Source organism: Dermacentor silvarum, chromosome 8 (assembly GCF_013339745.2).
Source record: "Dermacentor silvarum isolate Dsil-2018 chromosome 8, BIME_Dsil_1.4, whole genome shotgun sequence".
In the NCBI taxonomy this organism is placed as follows: Eukaryota; Metazoa; Arthropoda; class Arachnida; order Ixodida; family Ixodidae; genus Dermacentor; species Dermacentor silvarum.
Genome location: NC_051161.1, coordinates 106,592,674 through 106,617,231, shown reverse-complemented (window position 1 = coordinate 106,617,231; position 24,558 = coordinate 106,592,674). Strand labels below are relative to the sequence as shown.

The 24,558-nt window shown below is 48.9% G+C and overlaps 1 protein-coding gene across 1 annotated transcript in view; it reads right to left on the bottom strand.

Moving 5' to 3' along the window:
• The window catches only part of LOC119461608 (novel acetylcholine receptor chaperone), a 95,041-nt gene that overhangs the window by 57,440 nt on the left and 13,043 nt on the right, over positions 1-24,558 (bottom strand). The window lies entirely within an intron of this gene.

Genomic DNA, 24,558 nt, shown 5'->3' with positions numbered 1-24,558 from the left:
TGTGCAGAGAGCACCTCGATCAAGCCTTACAACTGCAACTGACATGTCGGGCACTTAGCGTTTGCAGGCACCTTAACTAGATGGCGCCACCATACTGGCAGAGGCTCGGGTCGTGTGCGCCTGCGCGTCTGCCTAGGGAGCGTTTATAGGGAGCCTAGGGAGCGTCTGCCTAGATAGATGACGCCCTTGACTGTTTAATGGTTCCAAGTATTTTTCTTCGATAGACCTTCGTTCCGGGTATTTAGAGACTGCAGTTGACGGCATGGATCGTGAAAAGACGGCGTTTATTACACCTGATGGGCTCTGTCAGTTTAAGGTGATGCCATTCTGGCTATACAATGCTCCCGCTACGTTCGAACGAATGATGAACGCCCTGTTTACGGCTTAATATTGTCAATCTGCTTGTGCTGTCTCGATGATGTCACTGTCTTTTCGCTGACTTTTGACATACACCTCGAGCCTCTCTCGACAGTTCTTGCAGTGTTCCGCAAAGCGAGACTTCAGCTCAATTCGACGAAATTTCACTTCGGCCGCCGGCAACATACTGCGCTCGCACACCACGTCGACTCTTCCGGTGATCGGCCCGATCCTGAGAAAATTCGCGCAGCTTGACTGCGCGAACTTTGCCTGTGCCAACCTGCGGAAACGACGTTCGAAGCTTTGTAGGCCTCTGCTGCTACTTCCACAGATTCGTGTGAAATTTTGCCGACATCGCATACCCTTTAACGGAACATCTTAGACGGGCCCTTTTTGTGGAGTCGCGATCAAGCCAGTGCATTCGCTCAGTGGGCGACGCGACTCACGTCGCCACCGATTCTAGGCCACTTAGACGTGTCCGCTCCAACGGAAGTTGGCACCGACGCCAGAGACCACGGTATCGGTGTTCTTTTGGTTCAACGGCAGCACGGATGCGACCATGTCATTTCGTACGCTAGCCGTCTTCGCTCATCAGCCGAACGCAATTACTCCATCACCGAAAGTGAATGCCTCGCGCTCATTCGGGCAGTGGGTAAATTTCGCCCCTTTCTGTATGGACGGCATTCCATGGTTATCACCGATCACCACGCCCTATTCTGACTTTCATCCTTAAAAGATCCCGCTGGGCCTCTTGGTCGGTGGGCTCTACGGCTCCAATAGTATTCTTACACATGCTGTATAAGACAGGCCGACTGCATCAGGACGCTGGCTGCTTTTCACATCATCCCACCAGATCTTCCTGAGACCGTGAGACCGGCGAGTCAACTTGCGTCCTCGCGCTTACCGCATTTGGCGACATCACAGATTAGCAACGACATGACCCTTAGCTGAGAGACATCATTCTCAGCCTGACGGACCTGACAAGTTGACCCTCCTTGCGTATGTCTGTGCAGCAAGATGGTATATTGTACCCTTACAACAGGCACCCTGATGGCCCTGAACTGCTGCTGGTCGTTTCCAAGCATACTCGCGAGACAGTACTCGCACAATTGCAGGATGTTCCTACCCCTGGTCGTCTGGGAGTCTCAAACACACATGACCGTGTTTGGCGTCATTTCTTTTGGCCCGGTATTTATCGTTCCGTTTCCCGTTACGTCGCCTCCTGTAAATCTGGTCAGCACCACAAAAAACCAGCACCCCTACCAGCTGGCCGCCTTCAGCCCATGGCAATCCCATCGGAGCCATTTTTTCGGGTTGGTCTTGATCTACTTGGCCCCTCTCCTTTATCGCTTAGTGGGAACAAGTGGAGAACAGTCTACGGACTACACCACCCGGTACGTGATCACGCGGGCTCTCCCTACCATTGTGCAACCGACGTCGTGACTTCCTTCTGGAAGCCAGGTTACTTCACCACGCCACTCCCCGGCAACTCCTTAACATTCTCGTAGGAACGAAACCCTAAACTACCGCTTGACATGATCCTCCCAGTCATTCTCGATACAACGTCAGAATATGCTCGTGATGTCATATCTAGAGCTGCCGAGGCACGTGAGATTGCAGGCCTGCGTCCACACCGGGATCTTCCTCTGATATCGTTCACGTCGCTCAACGGAAGCGATATCACTCGAACTTACCAAGCGCCTGAACAGCGCCTTCGCCGCCGGGCGTCATGCTACGAGGCACTGCAGTAGCGAACGATGCTGACAGGACTGACAAAGACGACTACCGCCGATAGTCGCGCGCAAGGGCTTCAAAAAAGCTTCATCTTGTATGCCTGTCTTCAGACCGTTGTGTATATCGTGTAAATACGTTGTCAAGCGTGTTTTCTCCCCGTAACAATAGGCTTCTCAAAAACGCCTTGTCTTTCTTTATTCGATTTGTAACGCTGTTGAAGACCCAACGCTTGACCTTCGCCACGTTTAGTACCATCTAGTTCTTACACAGAGCCCTTCGCATAATTTTCCATTCTTCCTTTTTAGCCCGCACAGCCTTCTTGACCGGCTCAAAGTTTTCATGTGCACTATCTACGGGATGGGGCCATATCTTTTTCACAGCGAAGCTGTATGTGGCTAGCCAAATCGTCCATATGTCGCCTGTACGCCGGAAACTCCTCCCGCTCGAGCGTCATCGTTTTCTTTCAAACCTGGCTCGTTGGTGCCCCTCGGCGCAACGGCGCGAATGCGCTCGTGACGTTGCATCCGCGTCCTCCGTCATCGTCTTCTTCCGTGGTTGGCTCTGTTGCCGCTCATCTTTACGAAAACACCAAGACGTAACCAATAATTGAGAAGCACTTTAATGCACCGTCAGGATTAACGCAGAGATATAAACACAGGGGCCGGAAGTTTCCGCTTCGCTGGTTAATCATCTGAACGTAGTGTTTGGGCGGTGATTTATTTATGTGAGTAAGCACACACTTCCGCTTGTGGTTCTAGGCATAAGTAGTTTGAAAGACTATCATATCTTTCTATTTGTGTTAGTTACACATTGTTACTTGTCCGTGCATAGCTCTATGCTAACTTGGTGCATCTTTCTTCGCATTTTCTGGTGCGTCTTTTTGACGCATTTTTCTCTCTCCTGCATGCACAAACGGCCTCAAATTGTCTGATTTTCCAACTAAAACGTGGCCAGATACCCTGAGGCCGCGAAGCCCAAACGAGTACGAAGTCTCCAAAGAAGACCGTGCGTTCAAATAGCCAATAAACACCGTTGAAATGCTGAGGCAGTGCAGAGCCGCAGCGCTAACGTAGCGCTCGAGCAATGCGTTGTGCATTAGGAAGCACTGTTACAAAGACGAAGTGTATGCACGCCCGGAATAAGGCGGCTGCGAATCGCGCGCTGGGTTTTAAAGTGTATCTTTGTATACCGCAGCGTGACTGAAGTGGCGCATGAGTGAGCGCATACATACCCAGTGCATTTGTGCCGCAGCCTTCTAACGCATCGGGTTGCAGTCCTTGAGTAGCAGTTGTTACGGGGCTTAGATTACACTCAGTATCGGAAACACTTAAGGGATATTTTTCTTCATTGCAGAGTGGCCCATTTCCTGTGGCTCAAACCTGGTTACCGAAGTCGGTGTCGAAGATATTCATTGAATAGTGGCGCACACCTACTAGCACATACCCAGTGAGCGAAGTTTGCATTAAGGAGGTTTACTGAAGACCAGCACAGACCGAGTGGCACACCCAGTGCTCCAAGTCAGTGTCAAAGACTTTCTTCGCACAGCGGTGACTAGCCATTCTCCCATCTACGGTTACCCATGTCGGCGTGAGAGAGCTTCGTAGAAGACAGACATGTGTGCACACATTAGCACATAATGAGTGACCATCTTGAAACAATGGTTGGTTTCGAGCACAGCTACCTCTGCGCAGCTGCCTGAGGCACTAATCATTCGACAACAGAATATTACCCATTGACCCAGGTAGGGTGGCAGTGACGGTGGGGGAGGAGAGATTTTGTCTTCCTCGGTCCGGGCTTCCTGGGATGGAGCTTTAGAGATGGAGATGGCTTAGAGATGGAGTCGTGCCACTGTACAGTGCGACGAGAAGTAGAGTGGCGGCATGACGTACTTGAAGCTGAAAGCTGAAACTGTCGCATGGAAAGCAAAACAAGAAATGGTAAAGGACGATGCAGGGAGACGGCTTTCGACAAAAGTCGGCTTGATGCAGCCATGAACACAACAGTATCGCAACCGTTTGCATAGATTGTGAACGTCTTTACGTTGCGATCTAGGTCGAGATGGTGTCCCTTGTAGAGCGGCTGAAGAAAATTTCAAGTGGAGTTCAACCGGAGAAAGACATAGGCCGGGTCTCAATATCGCGAAATATAAAAGGTGTTCTATATTGACTTCGTTTGGTGTTGCAGGATAACTGTAGAACACTTTGGTCGTGTTGCGACTCCACAGCCGTGGTTGGCTGCCGATGATTTAATAAACTAAAGGAAACAGGAACATATTTGCAGATAGTAGTTCAGGTGTAGGAGCAACCACTGGCGAGGCGTTTGTTCCGTGAGGCGCGCTCATGCCAAATCGCCAGTGCCTTTGCACGCGCAGTTTATCGTTGTCGTCTTTTGGTGACATGTTAGGTCAAGTAGTCGGCGTACTACTGATGGTCAAATGGGTTCGTGGGTGTAGGGCAGATGAATTCAACAGGTGGACGTAGAGACGCGCCGTGCACGAGATGGACAGGAGAGCAGAAGAGATCTTACTTGATAGCTGTGGGAAACTTCAGAAGGACTACAGGCAAGAGTAATGGCCCACTGATCAGGAACGCCGTGTGCCATAAGGGCTACCTTCAGTGGGCGGTGAAACCCATTTACCAAATCGTCGCCATTAGTGGTCCCTCTCGTTGTTTTTCGGACTGGCAGACGGGCGTGGGTAGCGCTCTGCAGCAGCATCGAGAGCCTGGTAGTACCAGCAAGAGCGAGTGCCGCGTTGCGGATTTAGCGATGCGGGAGCGGGGATCCAGAGCGGCATATGGTGTGGCGAGTGTACGATCTCCTGGAGGACCCAGCGCACGAACCGCGGTTGCGTCTTGATTGGGTTTGCGGAAGCATGGAAGCAACAAGTTTTCAGAGGCTGTCGATGTCTAGGCGCAGTGCCATGATCTCGTTAGGTGAGTCGGCAGATTGAGATGGGCAGTGCGGTGAAACCACAGAAAGGTCAGAAATGTGCGCAGATGCAACAGCTGGTGTGGCGGAGGATTGTCCGGGAACTCCCATGATTTTATCAGCGTGGACACTCAACGCCGACGGGGAAAGGTCTGACGCTGTGGCCAGGATCATCTGCACGGCCACTGGTTGTTGCTGCAGGAAACGCTGCCGCAGAAGCTTCTGGCTGGTCAACAACTGCTGCTCAATCTCCTACCATTGCTTGTATATATGTGACGGAGAAGTTGTGTAGTTCGGCGGTCTTCGAGTTCCTCCTTGAAAGTGTTGCAGACGCTTACAATCAGATAGCATGGTAAGCTCGAGAACAGCGGCCTAAATTGTTTTACTCGTTTATCGCGGTTGGATTGGAGAAGACATCGTATTTTTCCAGCACGACCTCACTAGGGAGAAGGAGTAGATGTGGGAAAAGCGAGCATCTTCAGAGGTGATACCGTTTAGGTGGAACAGTCCTTGAGCTTCTACGAACTTGACTTCGGGTTGTTGCGCCCGGAAAGGAGGAACCAGAATAATGGTCGCTTGAACAGCACGTGGAGATGGTGCGATGAACGCGGTTTCTTCGTTGAAAGTAGTGTACTAGATTAGGGGAGTGGGTCCAACGAGGGCTCTACGCGGAGGCATTTTTTATTGAAAATCCAGGTGGCGCCACCGTCACTTTCTTCCAAATGAGCGGTCCCGCTCGCCGGCCGGACGCTTGTCCCGTCGCAGACCCTACCGCAGCTGCATGGAGCTTTGACAGGCGGATACTAGGTGGCGGTAACACTGAGATTATACCCCACCGATGTATTGTAAATAAAATGGAAAAAGAGCGGCGGAAAGAACGCAATCGACGCAACAACGACGGTGCGTCGAGCAGACGACAGCTACTCCGCCCGCGAGCTCGCCTCAGCCAATGAGCGCTGCCGAAACAGCCGGAGCCAACGTTTATTGGTCGGAGATTCAGAAAAAAGGCGACGGCAGCTCCGCCACATTTTCCGCGTTTTTTGCTTCACCCTCGGAGCTTGCTAAGGCGCCCGCTGGACCCCCTCCCCCATTATAGTACACTCTAGTTGAAAGTGTTATGGTCGACCATTCGAGGTCACCATTATAGATTGGCCTTATAGAACACGTGATACAAAAAAGTATTTTTCCTAACGTGATTACAGCCTGTAAATACACACTAAGTGCCTCGAGAGCCAGTCCCGCGTGGACAAGAAAGTGGTGGAGTGCATACAGACATGAACCGAATACACTCTCTTTCGCTAACCATAAATTTGAATCAACCAGGAACACGCGGTGATTATATCAGAAAGCTAGTTTGTGTAATGGCTGGAAGGCGTAATAAATAAAAATAGCTAATAAGTTGGAGCATCAGGCAGCCGAGCTGAGGGGACAGAATCTCATAATCGTGCAAGTAATTCAATTTTGTTTTATGTATGAACTATCCGACAACACCGCATCCCCCAGTAACCAAGCTCACACATGTCCCGGAGGTTTCGCGACGAAAGCTTTGGTTTCAAATTTCATTACGTGACGCATGGCGGGATGGATCTTCGGATGGATCAGCAGTCTAGCGACTAGGCCACAATAGTGCATATGGTGCCATTGTGCCAGTGCCAACTAGTTCTGTGAGATGATCGCCATCTGTGTCACATTACATAGAACGGGTGCGCTCGACCACATGCGCGCATGACTGTTTCAGTTACGTCACACACGCAGGAATGGAATGAACAAATTAAGAGCATTTGATTAGCCAATTCACATATGATTTCCTTCCCATCGTTTCTATCATGTAGGTCGGATCTGCATGTCCCGCCGGACATTTCGAGAATATTTGTTACTGCTCGCACGAATATTCTCGTAATGTCCGGCGACATACATATATTCAGCACATATTCTAGTTTATACAACGCTATTCGGGAGGAGTGTGCACTGTGATAAGACACCCCCTTTGGTATGGTACTACCAACAACGCTAAAGTTATTTAGGATACAGATATGCGTGATTTTCGATGAGTAACAGCTTGACTAAAGTGAAAATTTGTTGAATACAAAGACTCCAGGAAAAGCCACGCAACTCGCCATTATCTTTCCTTCATCTCTCTTATGTCATCTTTTTGTCGATTTATCTCTCTTCTTTGCAGAGGGTAGCTAACCAGGTTAGCCCCCTTCACTTTTCTGCCCTCTGTTATGTTGACGGTTTGTCCTCGATACACGCATATTGCCCTAAATCTGACACGTTTTGCAGAAGCAATTCCAGTGAAATCTCACAAGAAATGTACTGTTTTCAGATGATAGAGGTTTGTTTAACCAATGTGACCAGGCACATCGCTGCGCCAGTTCAACCAATATCTTTCAGCAATGTGGCTGTTTGGGCTTGTTGGTACAACATATTGGTGAATTGCAGCGCAGTTATACACAAGGTCAGACGAAGCGCTCGTCTCTGGTCTCGATTTTTCTGTCTGTTTCTATCTGCACTGCAAGCCACCAGTAGATTTCAATTTGAAGTTGTCTCCTCAGAAAAAAAAAAACACTTCACATTCAGACCCTGCGCCTAAGTGCTTCGCCTTCCTGGCGGTTCGCAGGTACCCACTAAATTACAGCGCGTTGTTGTGGGCAAATTCGTGTGTATTTCCCCTCAAGCCATTGTAGCCAATCCCTCCATGTAACGAATATTCTTTCGCACAGCTCACGGCCGATGTTTCCATGAAACGCGCTGACATTTAACGATGTGCTCGGCGGCTTCGTTTTGTGGGAATAAATTATACGAAGCTGCTACTAAATAAAGTGATGTCTCTCATTACGTGTGGAGCTTTTCGTTGGTATTGCTTCAGCTATAGGGGGGTGAAAGCGGCGTAATTAAAGGTTAGGCTCTTAGCAAGCTTGAAGATGCGAAGAATAAATGTATTTAAGAAGCAAAGGAATTGAATATCATTAATTTAGGACGCTAAAGGAAACACGCAAATGAGAAAGATACTTAGACACACAGAGCTCTCTGTGTGTCTATGTGTGTTTCTGCCTAGCGTGTGTTTTTGTAGTGCCCTAATATTATGTTTTCAAAATAAGGCCAATTCGCCCAACAAGACGTTCAATTAAGATTCAATAAAATTAGCCTTCAAATAATGCCAAGAGACAGTACGGCAGCTGCCATAACTTAAAGATGTCCTCATCCCCATCGAGCATAAGCAATAAAATTAATAAAGATCTACTGGTATCGCGCAATTTCGAGCTTCACGTACGAAGTTTCAACATTAGGCCATGCTTAGCCCGACATTTTTTCTGCCTACTTATGCTAATATGAATGAAGCAATCATTAAGTTGTTTATATATATATATATATATATATATATATAGAGAGAGAGAGAGAGAGAGAGAGAGAGACTTGTGGAGGTTATAGTCGGTGTGAAACGGGCCCTTAAAGGGCGTGGTGGTTCATTGCTAACGTGGCGTTTGAGCTATTCACAGGTAAGCACGTTATTTGCATATTTAATTGATTATTTTACGTTTTACGTCTATTAGATACTACACGCTGAAAGTTTGGGTGACAGCGCAAACAGACGACCACAAGAAGGGAGACACGGACACACAGGCGCACGGACACACGCCATCTCTGCTTATTAACAGCAAAGCTGTTTAAGCCAGCCGTATTTTGTGGTTCGTATCAAGAAACTGTCATAATCAGCAATGAAGAAAAAAATAAATAAGAAATGGGGGACGCTTAAGCTTCGCCTTTAAGTGTGGAACGCAATAGCGTTATCGGGACCCATTCGCATCGCAACGCGCGGCTGTAAGTTTGGTAGAAATGCTGGAAAAGGGGTTTTGTGTTTGAGTTTCCTCGTAGCAGAATTAGGTTTTCTCGTACATTCAAATTACAATCCGACGCCGATTGGTAAACAGTCCGACGGCGAATCCGACGCCGAATGGTAAAGTCGTACTCTACCACTTTCCTGACGGATTTCACTTCGAGAAATTCAATTTTTGTTCACCAAAACCTTGCACCACGTGGAGGGCCTGCGCTGACGGGGATTTTCTCCGCCACCCGCATCGCACGCTGTTTGCCGACGCCGGATGTTCTCCGACACGGGGCCCTTAAAGCCCCAACCTAGGGAGCCTACATGCAACGCCGTTTTAACATGTAGGCACCCTACCCCAACCTAGACGTGCGCGTTGGAAAGCGTCCGCACGCGCCGCATCGCGCCTGGGCGCGTACGGCGTCAGGCGCGGAGATTGCGTCGCGTGTGGGCGCGTTGCGGCGTGGACACCTACCACTGCTAGAATTTTTACGCCCGCGCCGGAAGCTGCCACCGCGTCGCCCGCGCGATGCTCCTCACGTGACCACAGAACGCCTATGACGTGACCACGGCGAGCCAGCGTGACTTCCGGAACGACTCTTCGCCCGGCGTCCAGGCAAGCCCGGGCAAGCTGCGTGCTTTGTGTTCATCGTTCCGCGCCTTTGGTAGGTGAACATGGCAGCCGTGACGAATCGCGCAGGGATGCGCGGCAACTCGTGCATCGTTTGGGTGCGCGCCCTCTTCCTCTATCGGACGCGACGTGACATCGAGTGAGCGCGGCGCGTGCGGACGCTTTCTAAACGCGTACGTCTGTTTGGGGCTTTACGCTCTCGTGTTAAAATAAACTTTCTTGCCGAGGCGGGATTTGAACCTGCGTACCTGCGGTCCCAAGGCGAGCGCCGGAACCACTATGCTATACAGCCACTTTTTTAACATGGTATTTATTACAATGAATTATATGTTGTATGTACAGGAACTATTTACAATAATATGAACACCAGGTGCACATAAGTAATGAAATGTGAACAGCAGTCCATATGGAGAGAACATCACACACAGCAACACCGCCCTTCATAACAACAACTTGTAAGGAGAAGTTAAACACCTAATCAAAAGTGGATACCAAGCCGGCTGACATTCTTCTGACAAGTGCGTGATCATCTGAACGAAATGCGATCTTGAGGATATTGTTTTTTCTGCATATCGGTCTTGCATACGCGATATTCATATGGTATGCAGGCCTTTCAGTAAAAACATATCGAATGGAACGTGATCATACGGAGCAACAAGATATCGGATACTGTGAGAATTGAGATCAAAATATTTTAGCTAATTCTAAAGATAACATCCCAAAATAAAATGGCATCTTTACAAACAATGAAACAGTGTTCAATGGTTTCAGGCACGTCACATAGGCGACAGTTAACTGACGCAAAGAAAATATTCTTTTTATGCAGCCATGTTTTATCGGGAAATGTTTTAGTGTGTATTTGTAAAAAAAAGTTTTTGTAGAAGGGGGAACTGGCATTTTGCGCACTCTTGCAAGCACATCATGTCCAGGTAGTGTGATGTATACGGATCGATAAAGCGGCGGAGGGAACTACATCGACAATAAATTTTTGTAAATATTTTTTAGTGACACAGTAAAGAATTAATCTTTAGAAAAGCGAACAGTCAGAAAAGAAAGAGAAAAATAAACCTCACGCATAACCCCCATAAACAGGTCTAGAAATTAAATCTGCGGACACCACCAATTCTTGCAGGACATGAACTAGGTTAACCTGCATGAAAGCTCGTAATACCGGATGATAACTATCCCGAAAAACGAAAAAAAGCGTGAAACCAACTGTCGCACATATAAATGCACCAACCCTAACCCTCCAGCACTCACTGGTCGAAAAATGTTGTCGCGTCTCATAGGTTCAAAACTGGAAGACCATATGAACGTTCAAAAAATCCTATGAAAACGTTGAATGTAAGCCTTGCGCAGTGAAGAACCTGAAAGACATAGAAAACTTTGGTTGCCAAAAACATGTTGCAGGCTTCTGCTCTTCCAAATATTGATATACGGTGCGGGACAAAGGTATTTGTGTAGCGTTGGAGGGCTGGAATGCGCTCTTTCCAGTACTGTGCACTGAACTTGTAGGCATGCAGTGGAACTCCTAGATATTTAGGTGGCACACAGGACCACTCAATGCCAGCATAATTTGATGGTGTAATGGCCCAAAATCCAAACCATACCCCTGAGCTCTTAGTGCTATTCATCCGCGCACCGGAAACAGAACCAAACTCTTCTACAATAGAAAGAATTTTATCGATGCGGGGCTCGTCTTTGCAGAATAATGTAATATCATCAGCGTATGCTAACATTTTTACCTCATTACCAAAAACATTAAAACCACGAACACTGCAGCAGTTCAAAATGCTGAAACAGAGGGGTTCTAAGTAACGGGCAAAGAGAAGCGGGGACATAGGGCATCCTTGTTTAACGGAAGAACGGATGTGGACGGGATTTGAGAGGCTACCATTGACAACAAAGTGGGATGTACAATGACTATAACAAAGCCGAACGCCATTAAGCACTGTGGATCCCAGATTGGCGTGTTCTAGAAGAGAAAATAAAAACGAATGCCGGACCCGATCAAATGCTTCTGCGAGGTCAATCAGGAGCATTGCAAGTTGATCATAAGAAGTCGAACAGTGCTCAAGAAGTGTGCGATAGGCTATACATAGGCTATACAGCCACGCTTGGAGAACGTACATTTATGCGAGCCATATATGACTGATTTCGAGCGCCGTCTTCTTCGTCCACAGCTGGCGCGTTTGCATGCGCTCGTACCTATGCTCTGCCATTTAGAGAGGTTTTGCACACTATGCTCGGGAGAGAGAAGATTGATACGCATTCACCGAGCGGGTCTGCTGGAACGCGTTGTCGGCATTGCGGCGCGATGGAACACGGTGTCGGCATTTGAACGCGGTGTTGGTGTTGCAACCTGCGCTAAGCAGCACGCAGTGACAGCCGTAAGTCCGAGACGCGCGAAAATACATTATCATCATCATGAATATTAAGATGAAAAGTACGCGCGCACTTCAGGAAAATGCTGGGCTACGATCGCGCAGCTTCGCTATTTCAAGACTTGCGCGGCCGATTGCAAGACTTTTATTTAACGCATTTCACGCGCTGTTCATTAAAACACATTGCAGATAACGGTTAGCCAAACGTACACACAAATTTTACCCTGCTTACAAATTCCTAAAACCCTAATGAATAGTCTTGAGCCTAAATAAATATTTTTATGCACGTAATATTGCATACAGCTTGACGAAGGTGGAATGCGATATGTTAAAATTATACCTCCCTCCCACTCCGTGAAGATAACAAACAGCGAAGCTGTGTTAGTTACACTGAGTGTTACGAGTGCTACATGTGAATGTGGGGCACGTGATGAAATTGTGTAAACACAAGCAAACACAGATCTACGACAGGAAGTTATATTGAAACGTTCCGAGGCGACAAGAGGCAGCGACTTCCGACGCTACTCAATGAGTGTCCAGGAGGATATTCTGTAAGAGTCCACCTAGTGGACAGTCCACTTCGGCTGCCGCCATTGGCACAGGCCTCGCCAGCGCGAAGAAGACTGTCTGGCTCCTTCGCGCTCGTGAGGCCTGAGCCAATGGCGACAGCTGAAGTGGACAGTCCACTAGGTGGACTCTTACATAATACCCCCCTCCCCCAGTTCTCGGGACGAAACCGGCCCGCCAGAGGCATCGGCTGAAGTCACGGACACCGCACGCGTTCGGCGCGAACGCAGGGAAAGCGGACGGCGTCGGCAGCAGCTCTGCGTGTTGCGCGTTATCCGAAAGGGCGCGGCGCACAGAAACAACTTCTCTTATGGCTGTTTCACGTGATGCTATTTTCATCGCACCGGAAGTGCAATTTCCGTCGCATGCGACAGAAATCGCAGTCGCAGTGCCGACCCGGCGATTTTCGGCGGCGACCAACCGGTTGGTCGCAGCGATCGCTGCGATTTTCCCTCGAAATTGCGCCGAGACCTGTTAATTTCGTGGTTTGTTTTGGCGAATGGCATCGGTCGCTCAAGACAACGTTTATACATACTTTTTTGTCTATAAATGTTTGCTCAACAAGCCTTGAACCGTGCAACTAATTAAGTGGAGCCGTAAATTGCGCAAGCGGTACGTACCATCAGCACCGATACGTGAGCAAGCTTATAAAAACTCGTAGGTCAAGATTCGCTTCTGTGATTTCCACGGATTTGTTGACAGGCTACGTTGCTCATCACGCGAGGTTCTTTTTTTTTTTTACGTTGGCTTCGCGTGCTCATAGTACGTACTTTTGCATGCTTTTCCGTTATTCACACACGCTGCGAGTTGGTAAATACTACAAGGTGCCCCTCACTGGAAGACATAGCCTTCGAATGTTGTCCCAATTTTCTGGTTGTACAAGCTACTCGCGATGTACCAAAACGCCACAGTTGTAGTGCGGTATGCTTTAACGGACGGAACAATTTAAAAAATATGCTACTACGGACAAGTGCTGCGGTCAAATGGTCCCGCTATACGCACGACCATTTAGTTGCTGTCGGTTGGTTCGGGCTTTCACGCGCATTTTCCTCATTTTCACACCCATTTTTCCCAAGAACCTCTTTCAAGGTTCTGTTACTTCCGCTGCGAGACGCGACTGCCCATCAAGCTCGCAAAGCGAACGTGCAAACTATCTATTGTAATGAATGTTCTAGAATAGCATATTTGACGCTTTGACTGGGAATAAACAGCATCATCAATTTCTTTTCGGAGCATTCATTAAACAGTTTTATCTCATTTTTCTGTTGTATCATTTTTCTTCTGCACAAAAACGATTAAACCTTCAATGTGTTGTAGACTATCTTTACGGCATCTGTATAAAACCCTCACATTAAATAGTAATTGCATTCTGCGCTTACCAACACCTTGTGCATGAAATTTCTTTTGCTTAGACTGGTAATAACATATCGCAGTGTTCTAGGAAACTACTTCGCCATAAACAACCTTGATTTTCTTGTTTCACTCTCTATACTTCCTGTAAAACACAAGCAACAATGTGAAAAGCAAACAAACACCTTGTTTTTATAAGCAGTAGATAGCACATGAAACCACAATAGGTCAGAATTGTGCAATGAAGTCGGACGGTTGCGTCCCTTCCTTTGAATGAAAGGATCTTTTCAAGCGTGGGTGGTACTTGCATGTCCACATCTCATAAAGAGTATAGGCATAACGAAAGCAGAGGCCGTGCCCAACAAGATGTAAGCAATGTTGCTAATGAGTTTGCAATTACATGCAGTACTGCATGAACTCTTATAACCATATCCCATCATTACTCAGCCGAGCTTGCTCTGCCTTCTAGTCACCAAAACTTTACTCAGCTGAGCTTGCTCTGACTCATTTTCCCCAAAATTATACTCAGCTGAGCTTGATCCGACTCATATTCACAAAGATTCTATCTACTCAGCCGCGCTTGTTCTGACTCATATTCACAAAGATTCTACTAAGCCCAGCTTGCTCTGACTCATATTGCCACGAAGTTAGCAACCGAGGCCTTGGCGCAACGGCGTTTTTTAATCAAGGCTGACACTCGGAGAGCGCGCATTCCAATACGCCCTTTGTCGTTCTCGTTCCAGAGACCAGCGGCCGCGGATGCCTGCCTATCTCGCGTCATTTCTCCCCTCTCAAAAGGACCGTCCCGGTCGGCTGGGTTGGGTAAAATAATGTGCGTAAAGTGGCAGGGCAGCTCTAATGGCAAATGTGGTCACAGAAAGCAAACGATAACCACAACACTGCGTAGGACGGCGGCGATGAGTTTCAAAGGTGCACTTCACTCGCGGGTGTAGTACGGCTTTATCTGTACGACGTGTACAACTTCGGGGCGGGGACATCGTCGGCTCAAGCGAGGATCACCGCTTTGGGGCACGATCTTGTAATTCACATCGCTAAGCCGACGCACAACCTCGTATGTTCCGAAGTATCGTCGCAATAATTTATCCGAGAGCCCACGGTGACGAACACACCGACATGTTGTCGGCGGGGTTGTACTGGACATTCCTTCAGGTCTGGTTGTAAAGCCGGGCGTCGCTACTCTGCTGGCTGCAGATGCGGTTCCGAGCAAGCTAACGAGCTTCCTCTGCTTTCGGGATAAAGTCATCAGCGCCCTCACTTGTCATGGTGCCGTTGTCTATTAGGAGCATGGCGTCTAAAGGTGCCTCTACGTGCATAGACTAGTTCAAATGGGCTGACCTGGGGGGTCTCCTGCACAGCTGTATTATAGGCAAGTATCACGTATGGCAAAATGTCGTCCCATGTCTTGTGCTCTACATCAGCATACAACAAGAGCATATCGGCGAGGGGTCTGTTTAGGCGTTCTGTCAATCCGTTAGTTTAGGGGTGATAAGCCGTGGTTTTCTGATGGTTTCTGTGCGTCAAGGTGACGACTTATTGTATTAAATCAGCAGTAACTACTGCACTGTGATCAGTAATGAGGACAGCGGGTGCACCATGACGCAGTACAATGTTGAGCACGAAAGACTTGGCGACTTCAGCAGCGGTTGCCCGGCGTACAGCTTTGGTCTTGGCGTAACAGGTTAGGCAGTCGGTTGCGACGACTATCCATTTGATTTCCAAAGGTGACGTAGGGAACGAACTTAGGAGATCCATGCCCACTTGTTGGAACGGCTCTGGAGGTGGGTGCAGACGTTGTAGCAGACCGGCTGGCTTGACGGGTGGTACTTTACGCCTCTGGCAGTCACGACAGGTTTTCGCATAGTGCTGAACAGAAGAAAATAGCCGTGGCCAGTAGTATCGCTGGCGGATGCGCGCTAGTGTCCTGGTGAAGTCTAAGTGCTCGGCACAGGGGTCGTCATGACAAGCCTGCAAAACTTCTTGGCGCAATGCCGTAGGGACGACGAGAAGGAACGTTTCCTGACTGTTTTCAAAGTTTTTCTTGTAAAGTACATTGCTCCGCAGGCAGTACGATGTCAGCCATCGTGACAGCGGGCGTGGGATAACAACGTCAGCTCCTTGAAGATACTCGATAAGAGCAAGCAGCTCTGTGTCCGCACGTTGTAGGTAAGCCATCTGCACCGCATCAACGACACCAAGAAACAGCAAATCCTTGCTCCAAATCTGATGGTGTCAGTGGAATCAGAGCGCGTGACAGGCAGTCAGCGTCGCTGTGCTTTCGTCCAGATCGGTAGACGACAGTTATGTCATACTCCTGTAGGCGGAGGATCCAACGAGCGAGGCGGCCTGATGGATCCCTGAGATTGGCAAACCATATGCATGATTGAACCGCACAAAAGAAAAATAATCATTCCTGATTCGACGCCTTTTCACCATTAGCCCTGTGCTATTGGTCCAATGTTTTCTGGCTACGCCCACTGCGCCTGTCTGTCACGCGACCTCACAAAACCGCGAAAACTCACCACGTCAAAGTGACGTGTACGCGAAAAAAATGCATTAATATGCAGAACAAAACTGAAAAATTTTCCGAATGGCCACAGACAGCCCCGTTTCGAAAGGAATAGAGGATGGCTGCCCGCCGATCGCTCAGGCCCTCGCTACTCGCACCTGCCGGCGAGCACGTATTTATTTGCACATGATAAACCTTTTTGCGTGGCAGTAAAACGTTATCGACCCCTTTCGGCATGCATACGACATCGCTCTGTCAACTCTTCCTTGTTGAGGATCCGTTTTACCGGCATTCTTATCCTTCCGTTTCACTCCGCCGCGATTTTTGACCATCCACGTCAAGTAAGGCGAAGCGGACCAATAGGAGAAGCCGGCACTACCCTCTTCATGCGCTTATCTATTTTCAGTGTGCTGGCTCGGCCCCATCGAAACCCTCTCCACTAGAGCGTGCTCCTCGCCTCTTGTCAGCCAAAAGGATAAGAAAACCGCTGAGTGTAGACAATGTTATCGGTTTTGAAAGCGAACAAAGGTGACCTCCTATAAACGAGGGGAGTGTTTGATTGGGTTGTTCAGACAATGCTGCGGGTCACCGCCCGATGCTTGCGTCGGTGGTTACGTAAATTTGACGTCAGGACTTTGGAATCAAAACAGTTCGGAATCATTTTGTGTTATAGTGCCCCAGCTCTCATTACTGAATTGACGCGTATATCCCACAAGTTTCACTGCCTGAAACTGGCAAGTTCTCATGGTGATCCCCTGTGTGGAATGGAGGATAAATGCAATCAATTATTATTGCGTGCTCCGAGCTGGATACGCCGATACATATATTGAAGAAATGGATGCGGGCACACGTGCTGGTACTGTTTAACAGAAATAAAAAAGGCAACTAAAACACTGACACGCTGCTCTACGTCAACAATCAATAACACACCTTGGCAGTCAAGTAATCTATCCCTGATCACAAAAAAATGTCCTAGAGGCACGCAACACCAATGCCCAGTTCGGGAGCATGTGTGCTGTACAACAAATACATACTACTCCTTTCAACTTTACTAGCTCCAAGGTTTTTTTTAAAGATTTCTCAAAACACTATCAAATATAGTGAACAATGCGTTGCTGCTCGGCAGTAGAAAACAACCCCTTGGTCTGTATTGTTATCGTTTCACTGTGCCCTCTAAAATGTGGCGATTCATACGTGCTAACGTAGTACCGGGTTTCAACATCTACTGTCCTGTACATTTGGATTTTGCTGGAGGTGGCTCCTGCCCTTCTATTCATTTTCGCAAAAAAGTCAAAGCGCACTTCAACTTTTGTCACGGGTACTTCGTTCTCTCATAACCACGCACATTTGGGGGAAGAGACAGCTGGATATAGTAGAAGCAGCAGCTATTCCCATAATTACATTGTGCGTACAGAAGTTTCGTGTTGCATACCATACATAAGGTGAAAAATGGCGCTTGACATTTTAAACATGCTCTGGTATTTGCTTCTTGTACACTGAACATTCCTCCTTGTCGTTCATGTTTTGCAGATTTTACGAGAATAAATAATAGCAGCTAAGGCTTTCTATCAACAGCTGAAACCACCGACGAACTAGAATGGGATTTTTGCATCATTTGGTTATTGTGACTGTATTGGTGTGTGAAGCACTTGCAGTCAATTGTAAGTCTAGTGTTTTTGTACAGTTTTCTATTTTATTTTACAGTCTGTTGCGTGTTTCAGAGCACCTGTCTGGTACTTGAGTATTCTTGTATAGAGATATTTGCTGCATATAGGAAAGAAAGGTTACATTTATGCTCAAGAAATATACACAACGCAACTGAAATTATAATATGAAGTGAAAGGCGGAAATACGACGACGGACCAAGAGACAAACACACACCGGGCGCCACTTCCAACATTGTTTACCCTGAATAAACGCCGCTATTTTATACAAGGGGCGCTATTAAAGTTCATCAGTGCGCGTTCGTCTTCAGGTAAATCAGTCCTTTGCGCCGTAATTGGATTGATGCAACACTCACGCACCTATCCCCTGCCCCATTGATCCTTTTAGTCTCAATTACCCGTAACATAACCCTCCCGGTGGGGTTAGCGGTGGGGTTGCTGATTATAGAGCCTCGCCTAATGTGGGGAGATAGGGCTTGAGTCTCGTGACATTGGAAGACGCTGAAGACTGACTTACTGGTGCGATCTCATATGTCACGTCAGACAGTTGACGTAAGATCTTGTACTGACCAGAATAACGGGAAAGTAGTTTTTCCGAGAACTTGACGCGACGTAAAGGAGTCCAGAGAAGGACAAGGGAACCAGGTGAAAAATGATGCTCTTGGTGCCGACGGCCGTAGCGTTGCTTTTGAGAAGCTTGCGGAACTGTGAGGCGACAAATAACGTGCCAGAAGAAGCGGTGCCACAGGCCGTCGTAAGTACGAGTGATGCCCAGATGTCCAGCAGTAGGAGCGTCGCGAATCTGCTGGAGCACGGCCAGTCGAAGGTGCTTTGGAACGACTAGGAGGAGCTCCAGGCTATCAGGGCGAACGCTACGACGCTATAAAGTTCCATCGCGCAAGGTGAACATGCGGAGGAAAGGGTCATTGGGCGAAGAGCTTAGGTGGTTCATAAGTTTTTGAAGAACTGGATCTTGGCGTTGCTCGTAATCTATATGGCGAAAGCCGGATAGGGAAAAAATACAAAATACAGATGCCCGAGTCAGCTTCGTTATCGTCCGGTTGATCCCCAGGATTGCGGGACAGACAGTGAGCGTCTTTATGCAGGCGCCCTGACTTCACAATAGAATAGGTATATTCTTGCAGGTGCAATACCCAACGTGCAACTCCTCCAGTTGGGTCCTTCAAAGAGGAGAGCCAGCAGAGGGTGTGATGATTGGTTACAACGCAGAAGCTTCGACCGAAAAGTAGTGCCGAAAGTTCGCGACCGCCATACGTTTGCGAGATATTTTATTTCAGTAATGGTGTAATTTCGCTCGGGCGTGGAAAGAATGTGGCTGGCGTAAGCGATGACACGGTCTTGTCTCTGTTGACGCTGAGTGAGGATAGCGTCAATGCCATGACCACTCGTGTCAGTTGGTACTTCAGTGGGCGCAGAAGGGTCAAAAGTGTGACAGAATCGGCTAAGTTCTAAGCCGCTCAATCAGGGTAAAGAAGGCTTTCTCTTGCCGTGGGCCCCAAGAGAAAGATACATCTTCCTTAAGAAGGTCAGTGAGAGGGCGTTTTTCAGAAACTGACAGAAATAAGGGCATAAGCCCATAAAAGTGCGGACATCTTTTGCTGAACAAGGTACAAGAAAATTTCGCATGGCGTGAACTTTCTGTGAATCAGGTTGGATTCCTGCGGTCTTTACGAGATTCCCGAGCATGGTAATTTCGCGGCGACCGAAATGACACTTGGAAGAGTTAGCTGAACGCCCACACTGTGACACACGGAGAGGATGGTTGTGAGGCACCGCAGGAGAATCTCAAAGGTCGGCAAAAACAATCATATTGTCGAGGTAACAGAGTCATGTTGACAGCTTCAAGTCACGCAGGGAGAGTTCATCATTAGCTCGAATAAATCCGGCGGATTACGCAACCAAAAGGGCGTGACTTTGAATTGGTACTGACCGTCCGCTGTTACAAAGGTGGTTTTCTCATCATCCATGTCATCTACGCTAATCTGCCAATAGCCGGAACGGCTATCGACTATCTTGCACTATCGACTATCGACTATCTTGCACTATAAATACGTTTTCATTCTCTGCATATGCTTCTGGAACATGTAGAAAGCCGTTGCTACGGACCATACTACATGATACGCAATCACACGCGCTCCCTCGACAATGTGTCCTACGGACGTCGCAGAGTTTCTACTACACGAGGTTATCCTGCATCTTGGATCACCTCGTGACCCCCTCACCGAGTGTGACTGGTACTTTCTCTTCAGAGTTATTTATAACGTCCAGCAGTTCATGAATTTGAAGTTTTGTTTTGTCCTGCGTTACAAAGCAGCAATTTACGACGGCTTCACACCCATAAATCAAAGGCCTGGCTGAATAACTTAAACTTTGGCTAAGTGACTTGCCATCTATGTATATTTTCCTCTGGCTATCGGGACTTAGACACTTCGTCGCCATCGCTACATTTCCCAATATTACCTACCGTCAGCATAAAGGTGGTTCTTCGCCCTTTTATCATCTGTTTGGCCATTCGACGTAATCTTACCTTCTGGCGCCATCTTTCCCGCCGCAGTCCTATCACCCGTAATGCTATCACCAGAGCTTACCAGGCAAGCCTGAATGCTCACCATTGCCTTACTCTATCGCGAAAGCACCACAGACTACGCTAAGGCTCCTATCACCGTGACGTTGCCTTTAACGCGGACGTTCTTGTTCTTGTCTTGACTCCGACTCGGTGCGTTGGACCTTCTGAAACATTGCTTTCTCGGTAATGGCGACCCTACCAAGTCTTGCGAGGCGCAGAAGACACCGCTTACGCGATTTACCCGTTAAATTCAGCAGGTTACGCCACTGTGCCTTCTACAAACTCCTTTCATGTACCCTGCCTTAAATTTTGCTACTCGACCACACCATAGCAACCACTGCGGTGGTGTTTCAGCAGACGAGAGTTAAAGTGTAGGAGGACGTGACGGCGACCGTAGGAGCCGTGCCGTCGTTCCTACTCAAAATGGCGAAGGCGGCGATACGAGTCTTGAGGAAGGAGCAGCCAGGAGGTTGTTCAACCTCCTTGGGAGGAACTGGGAGGCCTTTGAGACTAATGGTGCGTCGACGGTCATAGCGCGAGCATTGCTGGTGGCGTATCACGGACCACACCGTTGCATAGCGGGTAGGGTGTGTGCACGGGCGATGGAGTCAAAGCACTGGACAGGCCACGACGCGTGCATTACACGGGGACATGGCACACCCTGTCGGGAGGGGACAACGATCGGGAGCAATCGGCGATGGGGCGCATCGTGAGAGAGCCACTGACTGGCCGGGCAAAGTAAGGTGAAGGGCCACAAGCGAGGACCACAAGCGAGTAAGGTCAAGGGTTCAGCGAGGACGCCCGGCGCGGGATGCAGCGCAGCCGGCAGTCAGTGTTGCCAGGTTGGACGAGGCGGCGTAGCCCAAAGTTAGAGAAATTGTAGCCCAAATGTAGCCAAACACAAAAAGAGAGCAAAATATTTCATAGCCAAATGTAGCCATTCATATTTGCAGTTTTATTTGTATTCAACTACGGGAACTTTTAACATCCAACTACGGGAATCCTTTTTTGCACAACCCGTTGTAACCAAATGTCCTTGCCGCCGTGAAGGTCGACATCACGCTTGCACACGGAACACTTTTTAGTTTGCCCGGAAAGCTCTCAAGTTCCGGCGAATCGCTGCAGAGGGCGACATCATAGTGCTTTTATTTTATGACAAATAGAACTGAGTTATTTTTTGTTATATATAGTAATTATAACTACGAACTCTGTTTTTTAGCTCGCGTGAACGCAAAATAATGTTCAGCAACATTGAGCTCTGACGTGACGCATCCCCCCCTGCCTACGGCGTAGAAAAACTTCAGCTGTCCAGCGGTCTGCGATGGTGACGCACCCACGGCTTCATTTTTACGAGTCAAAACCAGTGTATCGCGCTATAATATCTCGCGTTATTTATGTCATCGTCCTATCTTGCTTTGTCGCTAATTAGCTTCGCCTGGGATACCTGGGACACACTTTATATAGTTTCAATTTACATCAACCTTTGCCGCTTTCTTAGGTCTCTAGCACGCCAAGAACATAAGTTGAAAAGAAGTGAGAGACAACAGATATGCCACACACTGTCTCAATCACTGTAAGCGAAGCTTTAAACGGTTGCTGCGCTAAACGGCACTCCATTGTGAGACACGCGCAGTCGTTTGCGGCGACGAGCACGTCCCGAACGTAACTCGCTTGGAATGGCAAAAGCCGCGACGACTCACAAAGAGCAAAGGTAAACGACAAATTGATAAGAGTGGTAATACCGTGAAAACCGGTTACTGTCCAAAAGCAAACCATGTTGATATGCTAATAATTACTGGGGTTTTACGAGCCAAAACCACGATATGATTGGGAGGCATGAAACAGTGGGGTCTCCGGATTAATTTTGACCACCTGGGGTTCTTTGACCACCTGGGCTCTAAGTACACGGGTGTTCCTACATTTCGCCTCAAGCCAGCAGCGCGACACCTTACCTGCTAAGCTAACACACTGGGTGATGTTCATATGACGTGGCTCACTGATGGCATCGTGCCAAACATGTTTCGATATTAGCACGATAAGTGGCTGCATCTGTCACGCTACGAGCAAATCATCTATAAGTAAACGCACCAGCACCCACTTTGGGCTCGGGGTCTTGCTCCCACTCTTTTTTATACTTTCTCGCATACTTCACCCACTTCCCCATGGCTCGATTCTCCTCTCCGAGGAGGATTCGATGTTAAGTCTAACCTATGGAATTGAACCTCTAATGAAAGCACAAAGAAAAGCTCATTTCTCAGGAAGAGGAAAATGGCAATAAAGCTTAGCGTGAGAAACGTGAAGCAGGTCGATAGCTGTGCCCAGCGCGATAGTTGACCAAGAAGCCATGGCCATGAACACACTGGAGCGTGTCATCTAGGCGTGCTTCTTTCATGTCGGCGCCACGATCGCCCGACCCTATTTTATTTCTCTCTGAGCATAGCGATGTTAGTACTACTGTGTACTGTGAAAACCCCTCTACTCCCAGGCTCATCCCGATACCCGGGGATCAGGTGTCTCACGGTGGAGCGCGATGTAAGTTTAAGTTCATCAAAGATCAAAGCCACCGGATAAGTCAATGGCGCAGAGAATGGAGGGGGAGGGGAGGTGGAGGGCATTTCGCGCACGCACACACGCACAGGCGGGTCTGCCGACTCAGCCAGCTAAAACATAGCCATCGAGATTTGTTTATACTCGATCAGAGCGACCTATGGAGCGTTGATTAGGGCGCCACTTATAGCCCAAACAAAGCCAAGTCGCTAATTTTCAGTAGCCCAAATATAGCCATGTAGCCAACTCGTCCGAGTCGACGCCAAAATGTTTTTTCCGTAACCCTATTTGGCTATATATAGCCAAACCTGGCAACACTGCCTGCACTGCGGCATGGCAAAAGCCGGGAGCGGTCCGAGGCCGTGAGGCGCTCAGCGACGAGGCGCGAACGTCCGCGGAGGCAGCACAGGTGAAAACCCGGATGGCCTGGGCAGGTGGAGTGACCTGTGCCAACTGCGCTGAAGACTGCGCAGACCGTTAGACATATGGCCCATTCGATGGCGGGTGGCGCAGAAGGTTGTCACCCGTGTCCACGGTGGCGATAGCTGGCAGGGTCGGAGGCAGCGGGATCGGCATGGTGCCGAGCTCGTGCGCCGCCTTGGAGCCCGGCTCAGCGGACCGCGTGTACGGGTCGGGTGTCGTTGATGGAGGAGCGATGGCGTTGGAGACAGAACCCACGGTGTGTGGCACAGGAGCCGGCGTTGGGTCGGTGATGTCTCCACTGTCACGTGTCATCGTCGGTGACGATGAAGGCGATGAGTTGGCCTGAGGACTATGGCATGCGGGCGCAGCAGCAGACGCACTTGGTGCTGGTCGTGAGGGTGTTGACGGAGATGACTCTCGCACCGTGTGGTCTACCTCTGGAAGCAGGCAGTAGGCAGCACCGTAGACGTTGAGGACGGACTGCCGCAGTTCGTCGTACGGGCGTGGACCACGCGGTGGAACGCCGCGGTGGAGCTCGAAGGCAAGCGGCAGGACACCGAGGAGTACCGTGTACTTGAACAACTGGATCTAGACGTTGTTCAGTTCCATAACCGCCTCTAACTGGGCGAACCATGCGCCGACGTAGCGGGACGGGAACGGCGGCAGTGGCGGGTCGAGCTGTGGCTCCGGCCAGGTGGCCGTGGCAGCGTGTCGCTCGGTGCAAGCGCGTTCTCCCGGGTAACCACTGTACGAGGACGTGACGGCGGCCGTACGAGCCGTGCCGTCGTTCCTACTCAAAAGGGCGAAGGCGGCGAGCCAAGCGGCGGCTGCGACGACCGGCGGGGTAGCTTATAGAACGACACTGCGCGCGCTGAGCTTGTGCCTCGAGCACGCACTGTACTTCTTTATTTTTTTCTCTTTGCAGCCAGCACCAAGGCGCCAGCTGTGAGCGCCGGCCATAGCGCTCCGCATTGCGGCGTCGGTTGGCACTACAGTAGTATTGTCACGAGCAATGGCAACGACAAAGATGTAG